Raw genomic sequence first — 13,107 nt, 5'->3', positions numbered from 1 at the left:
AGCCCTGCCGCACTTAAACCGCTCGGGCTGCCATAAGCACTGTTCTTAGATCTTCCCTACACCGCACTCTCCCTGGCACTTCCTCCTGGTTTTCTCGCGCCGCCCTAAACCCATCCGCTTCCCGATTCCCCAATTGGTCCCACATGGGAGTGCGAGCGAGTTTTTCGTGCGGTAGCACTCATACACTCACCAACACCGACCAAGAGTCTTGTCACCGTACGTACTTTCACCGTTCACCGCACGTACGTGCGTACGTGCGATCTTGTGCCGTTGTCTAGAAACCTGAGCTTGCCAGAATTACTCGCGTAAGTTCGGCCGTCCCTCCACCTGCGCGAGAGGTTGCTGTGGGAAGAGCAACATGGGTCGCACAATCTCTACCGGTGGCTCGATCAGAAACCGCCACCTGCCACTGCGCCACTGGGCTGGCAGCTTATAGGGACTTGCTGCCATCTATGAATGTTAAGTATAGAATGAGCAATTCTACATATATGGCGATTAACCCCCTAAAGACATCGTACCATACTCTAAAGGCGGATATTAAGTGTCTCCATCAATAGAAGAATGAACACGTTCTTTCTCACGTTCACTTGGTTCAAGTACGTAAACCCGAATAAACAAAGAATTGTGCGAATAAACAAAGAATTTCGCGCCGTTTTTGACCTCTCTCTCCGGCTCGCGCCAAAAGCCATTCACGTCAGTTGCCTGCGCGACATGTAACGTTGAGTGTTCTATGTGAAAGCGGTGAACTTGGGGCTTACTTTGATACCAATTGGAAGATCTAGAGCACGGCAAATTACACTACTAGAACTCGGTTGCGATGCCGTACTGCTTCGCCTTCAACTGTGAAGGGAGCTCAAGAGAATGTTTTCTACTTCATCCGCTGAGGGCAATGCAGCAATGAGAGTAGTGGGTGCTTAGAATGAGTGTGTTGATGCAAATTGACATACACAGCTGACATTGCCCTTTCAAGCATGCGGCGTGTGCGTATCCTAATACTCCGTGCGGGCGTTACAGCGTATTTTAATCAAACTTTTTCACAACGCTCACTTTCTCTATGTGAATGAAAAAGTGACGTGTAGCTCGCTTTTGAATTTAAAGCGACGGCATTTGGTTCATGCTTGAAGCCCCACCGAAACCTAGCGCATTATGGCCGGGCTTTCGCAAGGTTCGTCATTTCGGTTGGCCAGATTTAGCACACGCTCACACGTTTTGTGCGAGGTTATATTCATCATCATCATCATCTTGACTACGTCCACTCCAAGAGAATGGCGTCTCAATTATTTGCAGTTAATCTTGTCCTGTGCCAGCTGCGGCCAACTAGCCCCGCAAACTTCTTAATCTCATCCACCCAGTTAGTTTTCTGTCACCCCCTGCTACGCATGCCTTCTCTTACTTAATTACTCTTTTATTACATGTCCTCCCCAAGCCCATTTCTTCTGCTCGGTCTCGACTAGGATGTCATTAGTCCGCGTATGTTTCCTTGTTCACTCTGCCCTCTTCCTGTCTCTTAACCCATGGTTTTTCTTCCCATAGCTCGCGGCGTTCTCTTGAATTTAAATTTGGCTCTTTTCGTTAGCCTCCACTTTTCTGTCCAGCAGATGAGTATCGGTAAGATAGAGATGTTGTATATTTTTTCCTTAGTGATATTGGTAAACTGCCATTCGTGGCATAAAGAACCTGCCAAATATGCTCCACCACATCATTATTCTTCTATCTATTTCACTCTCATGATCCGGTTATGCAGCAACAACCCGCCCTATGTAGACGTGTTTTTGTGCCACATACAGTCTCCCGATACCAATCGTAAAGTCCTGTTTCCTTCCATGACTGCTCAACATTACATTGGTTTTCTGAATGTTAATTGTTTACATTGACCGTTCTGCTCTGCCGGTCTATGTCGTTCACCATGCTTTGCATTTCATCACCCGAGAGATCTGGCAAGGCATTGGCATCAGAAAATGACAGATTGGTAAGATATTCTATATTATCTCCTCTGTCCTGTTTCTTATCAAAGCCTCTGAATACCTCCCGCAAACAGCCGGTGAATAGCATTGGCGAGATCGTGTCTGCCTTCCTGCCACCATTCCGCATTGTGATTTTATTTTTGACGTTAATGTGGACTATTATGACTGTGCTGCCCTTATATATTTCAGTATTTTTATATAAAGGCATGTACACCCTGATTCCATAATTCCTGCATGGCTGATCAGGTTTTGACTGAGTCAAACGATGATAGTGAAATTATAATGTCGTAAAGGCATCTGAGGCCAAAGAGCGACATGGCATGCGGCATTTTTTGTTTGCGCAATATGGGGTCAAAGAACCATTTCCCAAGCATTTTACCCTGATTAAGCCGAGCACCAGCCGAAGGAAAACTTGTACCTATTGTATAACCGGTGAGTACCCGGCGGCGCGGCAGATCTAACCCCGCACTTACCGCACGCGAGGCGCATGTTCAACCACTAGGCTACCGCTGCGGTGACTGAGTCAAATACTTCCCGTTAATGTTTAAAGGCGATAGAGGTGTTGTTTATATTCTGCGCATTGTTCTAGCATCTGATTGACAATCTGAATATGTTCTATTGCCGGGTAGCCTTTACGGTGCATTCTTTGTCTCTTAACGCGCACAGCTGATTTTTCCAACTCCTAATTTTCTCTTCACCGCTTTTATGCTGCTTCCGTTCTTCAGAACACGCTCGATTTTATCCACACTAAATTTTCTTCCGTCGGTTAACATGCGCTTACTTATTATCTTCAATAGCTCTGCTAGTTATACTCTGATTTTAGGGTTATACGCCCTCACGCTTTGGCGTTTCATAATCAGATCCTTCGTCTCCTGAGAGAGATTGCCGGTATACTGTCCAAACATCCTACCGCCTCCATTTAAAGCGCAATTCGTAATGACAGCGGTCAGATTATCGCTCATTGCTTCGACATTGAAGTCGTCCTCAGTTAAAGGTGTATACTTTTTTCTGCAGCGGCATCCTCAATTCTAATACTTTCTTTTTTACTGCTAACTCGATTAGTGGCTCCAGCCTCGCTAGTTTCTTCCGTTCGCTCTTTAAGTCAAGGATAATTCGAGTCGTTATCATCATTTGGCTGCTACACCGCACATTACCGAGAACCTCCACGTCTTGCACGATGTCAGGGTAAGCGCATAGTATGAAGACCATTTCATTTTTAGTCTCACCATTGGGGCTCTTCCGGGTCATGTTCCTGTTGTCCTGTTTCCGGAAGAAGATAGTCATGATCCATATATTAGTTTTCTCTTCAAACTGTACCAATAACTCCCCCCCCCCCCCTCTTGCTATTCCAAGAGCCTACTTCATAGTCGACCACCGCCTTGTCTTCAGTCTGCTTCTTGGCTTCTTTGGCATTGCACTCAGCCATCAGTACAGTGTACTGTGTTTTCAATTAGCTCATTGCTGATGAGTTCCCGCGTTCGAACCCGACCGCGGCGGCTGCGTTTTTATGGAGGAAAAACGCTAAGACGCCCGTGTGCTGTGCGATGTCCGTGCACGTTAAAGATCCCCAGGTGGTCGAAATTGTTCCGGAGTCCTCCACTACGGCACCTCCTTTTTCCTTTCTTCGTTCACTCCCTCCCTTTTCCCTTCCCTTACGGCGCGGTTCAGGTGTCCAACGATATATGAGACAGATTCTGCGCCATTTCCTTTCCCCAAAAAAACCAATTAGTATTATTATTACTGATTCAGCCTCTTCATAGAAGTTTCTTCCGACCTGTTCATCATAGCTGATGAAGGCTCGTCGCCGCCTACATCATAGTACGTGCACGCTATTCAGCTCTGTATAGCCTCACCTGTTCTCCTAATCTCACTAATACCCCGGTTGCACAGGCATTTTCAACGGCAGTTAAGTTCATTCTCACTTGAACTGAACGGCAGTTAGCGGTGTTCCACGACAATGCTAACTGCCTTTAAAATCTCAATGGCAGTTGAGTTCGACTGAGATCAGAAATCCTAGTTGAACGACAAACTGACAAGACGGCGACCTACGGAGCAAACACTTGCCCATTTACTGGATTGTCTTGGCTAAGTATGCTTCGGCATGCGCAAATTTCTACCCCAAAGCTAAGAATACACAAAAAATTGTCACTATACGAAAGAATATATACACTACGATCGTTTACAAGAAAAGAATGCATACACTGTTTTTTTCTTATTGTCAGTTCGCTCTAGACGCGAGGTCATGCGGTTAGAGTGCTAACTGAATTGAACGCGAAGTGCTCGTGTAACAGCTGGCCATTCCAGTTGAGTTCAACGGCAGTAGAAATCCTCAATTGGCGGTTAACTGAACTGTCGTTAAAAACGCCCGTGTAACACAGGTATAAGCCCCATGACATCCCATTTTATACCCGCTAGTACCTCGAACAGTGCTGCTAGACTACCCACACTGGATAAGGCTCTAGCGGTAAATGTTTCAAGGTTTAGTTTCCAAAGGCGGCCTGTCCAGAGCCAGAGATTGTTAGCACCCTCCGCTGCGTCACAGATTTCACCGCCGCCTTGGTCAGTTTCATCGCAGCCGCTGGACCCTGGGGCAGAGGGTTAATTGGTGTACTCTTATAGGAGGGTGTGGCCAAGTAGTACTGCACCAGGGTGGCCAAATTCTGCTCTGGTGAGGGAGTGCGTTGTCGGTTCTGGTCACCGAGAACAGGCTGCATCGTAGTCCTGGTTATGCAATTCGATTGACAGTTGACAGACATAGTTATTTTCTTATCCGGTAAAATTACGGGCCACCGGGTTTCCACACCTGGTCTTCTTGCATGCGAGGTGTATGATCTACCTCTGCGCAAGTGGTGCCATACGGTTAGTAGGGATAGGCGACAGAAAACAACCGGCCCATGCCGAGGGCAGGATTTTCTTCTTCGACTTCACTTCTACAGCTTTCCTTTCTCTGTAATTAAGTGAGTTGTGTTAGTGATTTGCACATTATTGCTTGGCGTTCTCCGCATAATTTTTTTTTCGTTATAGTATATTCTTCATCTGCCAATAACGCTATATGCACTGTACATTGCATTTTATATGCCTTTTTTCGAGCCTTTTAGCCACCCTTCTCATGTAGTCGGAAATGCTCTTAAGAATTATGATGGGTTGCCGCAGTGAAGGTAACCCTTCAGCTACCTTTCAAAACATTGGTGTTAGAGAGATCAAGATATTAGATCGGTTAATAGACCAATACGTGTATCCGTACACGGGTACCACCACGTGGTTGTGCATGCAATGTTCACCATTCCTGAACTTTTAGTGCATCAACCTCCTTCAAAGCTAAACACCCGCCACGAGGTTCCCATGGCAACCAAATTCGGGTTACGTGCTACTGCTGCAATCAATCAATGAATCTATCTATCTATCAATGAATCAGCCAACCATCCAACCAACCAACCAACCACGACCGACCGACCGACCTACCAACCAACCCTAACGAACCCACCAAAACCAACCAAAACCAAACCAAACCAAACCAAACCAAACCAACCAACCAACCAACCAACCAACCAACCAACCAACCAACCAACGAACCAATCAACCAACCAACCAATCAATCAATCAATCAATCAATCAATCAATGAATATTGACAGGAAATAGAAACGCATATTTTGTACAAGTGCGACCTGAGTTCTCAATCCGTGTTGTGGTGAAATAAAAAGAAAAAAATGTAAAGAAAATAATTTTGTTCACATCATCATTTCCACCCATCTTGAATCTTTCCTTTTTGGAATTAATGAAGAAAACTGGTAACCGTCTATAAAGCAAGTAGTAGCGACGCCGCATGCTCTAATCTTAAAGTTGTGATTGAGAGATTCAGATATGATGCCCATTTTTCTTTGCGTCGTCTAAAAAAACCATCCAAAACGCGCAAGCTTTGGCTAACGCATGAGGTGCTGAGCATGATTAACTGCAAGAATGCATTATATGCTCGATTCATTGAGGCCAAAACTGGCAATGATTTTTCTGTTTTTCAGGCATATAGAAATAGCCTCAGCTCAAAGTTAAAGGCAGCAAAGAATTTTTATTCTATTAATATTTTCAGGAACGAGACTACTCTGCGGTCAGATGTAGTCTGGCGAAAATTGAAACTCTTGCTCTCAGTTGGTGGTACAGAGGTTTTTCCTGAAAATTTCCAGCACCAAGGAGTGTGCATTTCCAGTAGCGAACTAGCCGACGGTTTCAATACTCTTTTCATTCAACAATCTAATCAGATGAAGGATTGCTGCAATATTATTGGAAACTGTGATCACTATCTGCCGGAAATGTACAGCAGTCAGTCACTATATCTTCAACCAACAAATTGCTCAGAAGCTTATTTCTTCATGAATGCTATAAAAAAACAGTAAAGTTCAAGGCAGAAATGGAATGCAGGTGATCCCGGTAAAGTACGTTCTTGAGCTAATCTTTCCAGTTATCACTCATATGTATAACCTACATTTATCTAGAGCCATATTTTCTAAAGAAATGCAGGTCACTCGTGTACTACCTATATTCAAGCGCGGGGATAAAGGCACACTAAGCAATTATCGTCGAATTTCCGTATTGCCAATTTTCTCGAAGAAATCGAAAAAATATTGCACACAAAATTTCTTCATTCTTTTCGCAACACAGTTTGCATTTTGACTTTCAGCACGGTTTCAGACGGCACCCATCAACAGACACGGCCCTTGAAACACAAAAAGAAATCATTTTAGAAGCGTTTAGCAAGATAGAGATTACAGCAGGGATCTATATCGAATTTACAAAAGTGTGTGATCTCGTAAATAATTCAATTTTTTTTCCAAGTTACACACATACGGAGTCCGCGGCATTGCTCACGCACTGCATGCTTAAGTAATATCTTGAAACTAGAACGCAGTACGTTGACATAAATGGCAGTAAGTCTTCCGTGCTGGCTGTATCAACTGGAGCCCCGCAAGGAAGCATATTTCAGCCATTGTAATTCATTTGTATTAGTGACATTGTTCGATGCACAGACTGCGTTCAGTTTGTCTCGTACGCAGATAACACGACGCTTTTTGTTAGGGTCAAGAGAGAAGCAAACATTGAATGGCTATTGAATAAAGCGCTTGCTGATTTACACCTATGGATTAACACAAACTGTTTAAGAATAAACTCGTCTAAAATACAAGCAATTTTATATTCGCGAAAATAAAAAGACCAGCTGACGTCGTTGAATCTACGACTAGGCACCGATCGCATTCATATAGTTGATACAGTGAAAATATTTGGCGTTCATTTCTCAGAAACATTTAACTTGCAACAAGCATCTTGAGTTACTCCAATCGGAAATACGCAGTGCCGTTGGCGTCATTGCGAGACTGAGCGAAATTCTGCGTACCGAAGATAAAACTATTCTCTAAAATTTCCTAGTTTTATATCTTCTTCAGTACTGTAATATTGTTTGGGGAACGACTGGTAGACAGACATAAAAAACTGCACTTACTTCAAAAAAGCCGCCACCGTCTGGAAGACGTTGAAGTAACTAGCGTTAGCTGTTTGGTTTACTGGATGAAAGCGAAGAACGCGCTGCTCGTTTCGAGAATCGGAATGTAGATACCCTTTGAAACGGGGTGGATTGCCACCATGCTCGGCTAGGCGTGCACGCACGCCGCCTAGCGGAACGATCACCGCCTAGTGCCATCTATTTGAGAAATTAAGATGCACGTCTACGCATTGTCGAGTTGTACCGCCTCAATATACGTCCCAAACGGAATTTTCTTTGTTTGGGGGATCAAGGTGGGCCTAGAATTAAGCTTGCGGTGAGATATGGTAATGCTTCAGTTAGTAATTGCATGTATACTGTGTGTACCTACTATTTAATTGTGGTTTTATTTCTATACCAGAACCCATAGGGTTTTATTTGCCTACCAAATTCAGAATACAACTGTCCCCGGATGGTGCCCGTTGTTGTCGGAGAATATATAGCGGAACGAATGTGTAGGTGCATGGCGGTCCCGTAATGGGACGGTTTTCCTCCAAAATTTAGGTCATTTTTTGGTGAAGAGGGGGAAGAGATGAGGGGTGCGACCAATATTAATGGCCGCCATCTTGGATTCGAGAAACAGAAACTATGCCGCCATTTCGTCACCTGACGTCATACTGACGTAGTTCCCCCTCCATTCACCATACTGGACCATGACGTCATCATTGGCACGTGTTTTGGAAGTTAATGCTCGCTGTAAGGCGGGGAGCGGGGTGGCAGGGAAAAGTCCCAGGGCAGCCAGGTTGGGTACAGACATTCGTGGCGATAGCAATACGGCTGATACGCAGGGCCATCTTCTTTGTCATGAGTTATCTGCTTTGTCTGTCATCTTCTTCACAATCACCCACGGTTAGAAGAGGTGCCATCTTGGTGACTTACGGCGACTGTAAGATGGCGGGGTTGTATTGAGGCTTTAGACGCTGGATGTGAAGCGTCTCACGGCCGCGGCGGCAGAGTTCGGGAGACAGCGTTAGGGGTTCGACGACGTAATTACGTGGAGATGTGCGCTCCAGGACGCGGTAGGGGCCGTGATACCTGGCTAAAAATTTTGAAAACAGTCCAGGGGCTAGATTACGAAACTGACAAATTCTGTCACAAGTTATTGACAGTGACGTCAAAATGACTACACGATGAGACGTCATCACGTGACGCAACGAGGAATCAGCAGATTACAGCAGGGCAGCACCCCGAGAGCATTCGAGTGACCGTCTGCTTATTTTTTGTAAAAATAATTAAGAAATAGGCAACGATGAAAATCATTAATATTTTATTTTGTCAAAACATCGGGTTTAAAGTTCTAAAATATTAAGCAAAACAGAAAGCATTCGAGGTAGTGCTATTAAATTGACTGGTGGGTAACTTTCGGTGCCGCGGCGGTTTGCTGACGTCACTAAGGCAGGTGTTTCACGCCGTGTTATTGTTTTTTTGCGCGGCGTCTGGAACCGAGCTACTGTGTGGTGGACCTAAGAGCTCAGAAAAATTTCAACGAATGCAGCGAGGGCTACGTGACTGCCAAGCGAACTGTCAAGAAGCGCTTGGTACGAAATCGACGAAGACAACTTGTTGAAGTCTGTGTTGTTCGGCTCTTACGACCGATGACAGATATGTCAAAAGGTGAGATGTTGTAGTATGTGATGTGTGGTTGATTGTTTCTTTACCCTTGGGAAACAGAAGACGACCACGAAGCGCCATTTACTGGGAAATAGTGCTTTGCCAGCATAAGCATGTCTTATTTATATATCTGCGGCACAGAGGTGACGACGGCACCCACCCCTTCTGCGCACTAACTGCGCCGCACCGACAGCGCACTCGCACGCAAACCTCCCAGTTCATCCGCGAGTTCGACGCATAGCCACTCCAGAGTCTGCTTCTCTAGTCGAAAAGGCGTTGAAACAGCTCGTCCGGCAAGTCAAACGCGTCTTTGTGCGCCCTCCTTCGCCGTTGCTCGCGCCAGCGCAGCCGGCTCAGTCGTATGTCCGCGTACACCACCGCCATTTTCAGTCACAACCTCAACGGTCAAATTGACAGCCTCAAAACTGTGACAAAAAACTGTCAATAAGTGCCTGAAAATTAAGTGTGCAAATTAATCCCTTCTGTCATATCCGTGACGTCATCAGCAGCCACCCATGACTCAAAAAAAGCAATATGGCCGCCGGCCACGACCAACCAATAGGAGCGAGGCTTATTAACACCTTTGTGACAAGTTTTTGACAATTTTCCTCATTGAAAGTTATGTAATATAGCCCCTGGAGTACTTGTCGGTATCCAGAGCCACATAAGTGCGCCATGAAAGAAGTGCGATAGGGTGTCAGCGTTGTCGTAGCGGAATTTCTAGTCAAAGTGGATGTGAGCCGTGAGTGACCGGGTGATTTGGCGACAGTCTTCTGCGGGCTACGCGGCTTCGGAAACTGGGGTATACTCGGAGGCGCCATGTTTGTAAGGCAAAATGGTGTCTATTGTAGCAGACCGACGGCCGTAAAGAATAAAAAAGAAGACAGAAGGTAGAAAAGCCAGTGGGGGGGACAGCAGAGCGGTGTTGTAGGCAAAAGTCACATAAGGAAGGACGAGATCCCAATTCGAGTGTTTGTATGCGAGGGTGCGGTTAAATCGTTGGGTGAGGCCGTTGCTCTGCGGATGATAGGCGGACTATGTTCCCCTATGGACTATGTTCCACTGGTGAAGCAGGGCATCGGACAAAGATGCGCGTCCTCGGTCGCTAAGCAGTTCACGAGGTGCACGGTGACGAAGGACGAAACGCTGCAAAATGAATGTGACGACGTCTGTCGCTGTGGCAGACAGAAGGGCGGCGGTTTCGGCATATCTCGTGAGATGATCAACCGCAACGATAGCCCAACGGTTGCCGGCCGCAGTGTACGGAAGCGGGCCGTAGAAATCATTGCCGATACGGTCAAAAGGGCGTGGTGGGCAAGGGAGTGGCTGCAACTCTCCAGCAGAACGATGAGGAGATGGCTTGCGACGTTGACAGGGGAGACAGGCGCGTACGTATTTAAGTACGAAGGTGTACATGCCTCGCCAGTAATAGCGCAGCTGGATGCGGGTGTACGTCTTGAAAACTCCCGCGTGGCCGGATTGTGGGTCAGCGTGGAAATAGGCGCATATGTTCGTGCGTCCGGTGGTGAGGAACAACGAAAAATCACTTGCGGCCGTCGGAGCTGTACTTCTGGCGGTAGAGGAGATTATCGCGAATGACGAAATGGGAAGCATGGCAGCGGAGAGCACGGGACGGAGAAGCAGCCGTACGGTTGGAGAGAAAATCGAGAAGAGAAGCGATCCAGGGGTCTATACGCTGCGCTGAGGGCATGTCGCTTATGTAATCGATGACGGGAAGGCGTCAGAGGTGGAAAGGCTGGTGAGTTTGACTGGAAATGGGCATCGGGACAGGGCATCAGCATCTTGATGCTTGCGGCCGGAGCGATAGACCACGCGGATGTCATTTTCTTGCAGACGAAGAGCCCACCTGGCAAGGCGACCTGATGGGTCCTTCAAGGAGATAAGCCAACAAAGCGCTTGATGGTCCGTCACAACGTGAAAAGAGTTTCCGCAGGGGTACGGGCGATACTTGGCAAGGGCCTATATACACGATGGCCAAGCACCCTTTTTTTACTGACGGAGTAATTAGATTCAGCCTCTGTATGTGTGCGGCTTGCATAGGCAACAACGTATTCATCGAAACCACATATGCGCTGGGCGAGTAAGGCTCCGAGGCCAAACCACTGCGTGTGGACCTCGGTAGGAGCGGTCGAGCCGAAATGGCTCAGTATAGGCGGCGCTGCGAGGAGGCGGCGCAAGGTGTTATAGGCATCGTCGCACGCCGAAGACCACAGCGATAAATTGGAACTGCCGGACAGTTGTGCTAAAGATACAGCAATGGAAGCAAAATTGCAAATAAACAGGCAAAAGCAAGAGCTGGAACCTAGGAAGCTGCGCAGGTCTTTTATGGAAGCAGGCTTGGGAAAGGCAGCGACAGCGCGAAGTTTGGCTGGGTCAAGACACACGGCTTGCTTCGAGACAACGTGGCCTAAAATTGTCAGTTGACGCGCACCAAGCTGCATTTCTTCAAATTGATCTGCAGGCCGGCGTCAGAGAGGCAGGTCAAAATGTGCATCAGGCGGGATAGGTGGGTTTCAAATTCGCGGGAAAAGACGACAATGTCATCGAGCTAGCATAGGTTCATCTTGCACTTGAGTCCACGCAAAATAGTGTCCATCATCATTTCGAAGGTTACAAGGGCATTACAAAGGCCGAGCGGCGTCCCAGTAAATTTATTCAATCCGTCGGGGTTCACAAAAGCCGTTTTGGGGCTTTCGGCTGCTTCCATGGGGACCTGTCAGTACCCAGAACGTAAATGAATAGATGAAAAGAGCACCGCCCTTTGTAAACAGTACAAAGCGTCGTCTATGCGTGGTAGCGGATAGACATCCTTGCACGTGATCTTATTAAGGCGACTGTAATCGACACAGAAGCGTATGGTGCAATCTCTTTTTCACAAGGACAACAGGCGATGCGCAAGGGCTGCTTGAGGGATGAATGACGCCGTTTTGAAGCATTTGATTTACTTGCTCCGCAGTAGCCTGGCGCTCAGTTGGAGGCCCACGATAAGGGCGCTGCCGCAGTGGCTCCTGGGCATCAGCGTCGATGTTAATGGTGAACGTGGAAGTTTGGCCTAAGCAACTTTGGTGAGTGTCGAAGGAAGAGCGGAAGTGATGAAGAAGGGTGAGAAGCTGTGTCATTTGCAGCTGGCGGAAGATCGGCGTCGATGGAGCGCAAGTACAATTCGGTAGAAGAGGGATCTGGCGTTGAGGCAGGTGGGCTGAGTGCATTCATGGAGAGGTGCGTTGCATCGTCAGCCTCCTCACGGATGAGCAGAGATGCAATGGGCTGCGCACTGCCGAGGCATTCACCAAGGCGCAGAGCGGTAGGGCAGGAAAGTGGGTCAGAAACCAAAAGTATCGAGAGGCAAGCGGACACAGTCAGTACTGCGTATGGCAGAGGGAGACACTTGCGGTGCACATAAGTATGGCCTGGAGTAACGAGTACAGCGTCGTCTCCGAAAGAGTTGCCAGACAGGTGAACAAGAATGGATGATCATGTGGTAATGTCGATGCCTTTGGCGGCAAGGGCTTTACCACACGCAACAGAGGGAGTAGCATCCAGCAAACGACTGGGCAGAGAAGAAAGCACGACTTCCGCTCGAACACAATGAATGATAGCTTGATGGCGGCAAAGGAAATGCCAGCCCAGAATAACAGTATGGGAACATGAAGGCAGTACGACGAATTCTATCGTGTAGAGGGAGTCCTGAATCGCAACTCGAGGAGTACACGTTCCTGACAGGTTGGTGCGCTCAGCGCTGGCCGTACGTAGCGGTAGTCCAGCAACCGGCTTCTTTACCTTCTTCAAAGAAGGACAAATCTTTTCGTCCATAACAGAAATTGCAGCTCCGGTGTCCACAAGGGCCAAGACAGAAATGCTCTCGACAGAAACTTCGATCACAATAGCAGGGGATATGCGATACCTTGGAAAGTTCAACGGGGACGCAGTTCTCGCCTCAGCAACTGCGGCACCTTGTTTTCCTCCTGAATGATATTGGAGCG

The 13,107-nt window shown here is 47.2% G+C and overlaps 1 protein-coding gene across 2 annotated transcripts in view; it reads right to left on the bottom strand.

Annotated features, from left to right (window-relative positions):
- Nucleotides 1–13,107, bottom strand: part of LOC144127947 (putative 4-coumarate--CoA ligase 1) — a 160,479-nt gene that overhangs the window by 129,917 nt on the left and 17,455 nt on the right. The gene's annotated exons all lie outside the window — the stretch shown is intronic.

Source organism: Amblyomma americanum, chromosome 4, assembly GCF_052857255.1.
Source record: "Amblyomma americanum isolate KBUSLIRL-KWMA chromosome 4, ASM5285725v1, whole genome shotgun sequence".
Taxonomy (NCBI): Eukaryota; Metazoa; Arthropoda; class Arachnida; order Ixodida; family Ixodidae; genus Amblyomma; species Amblyomma americanum.
This window is presented reverse-complemented; position numbering and strand designations above follow the sequence as displayed.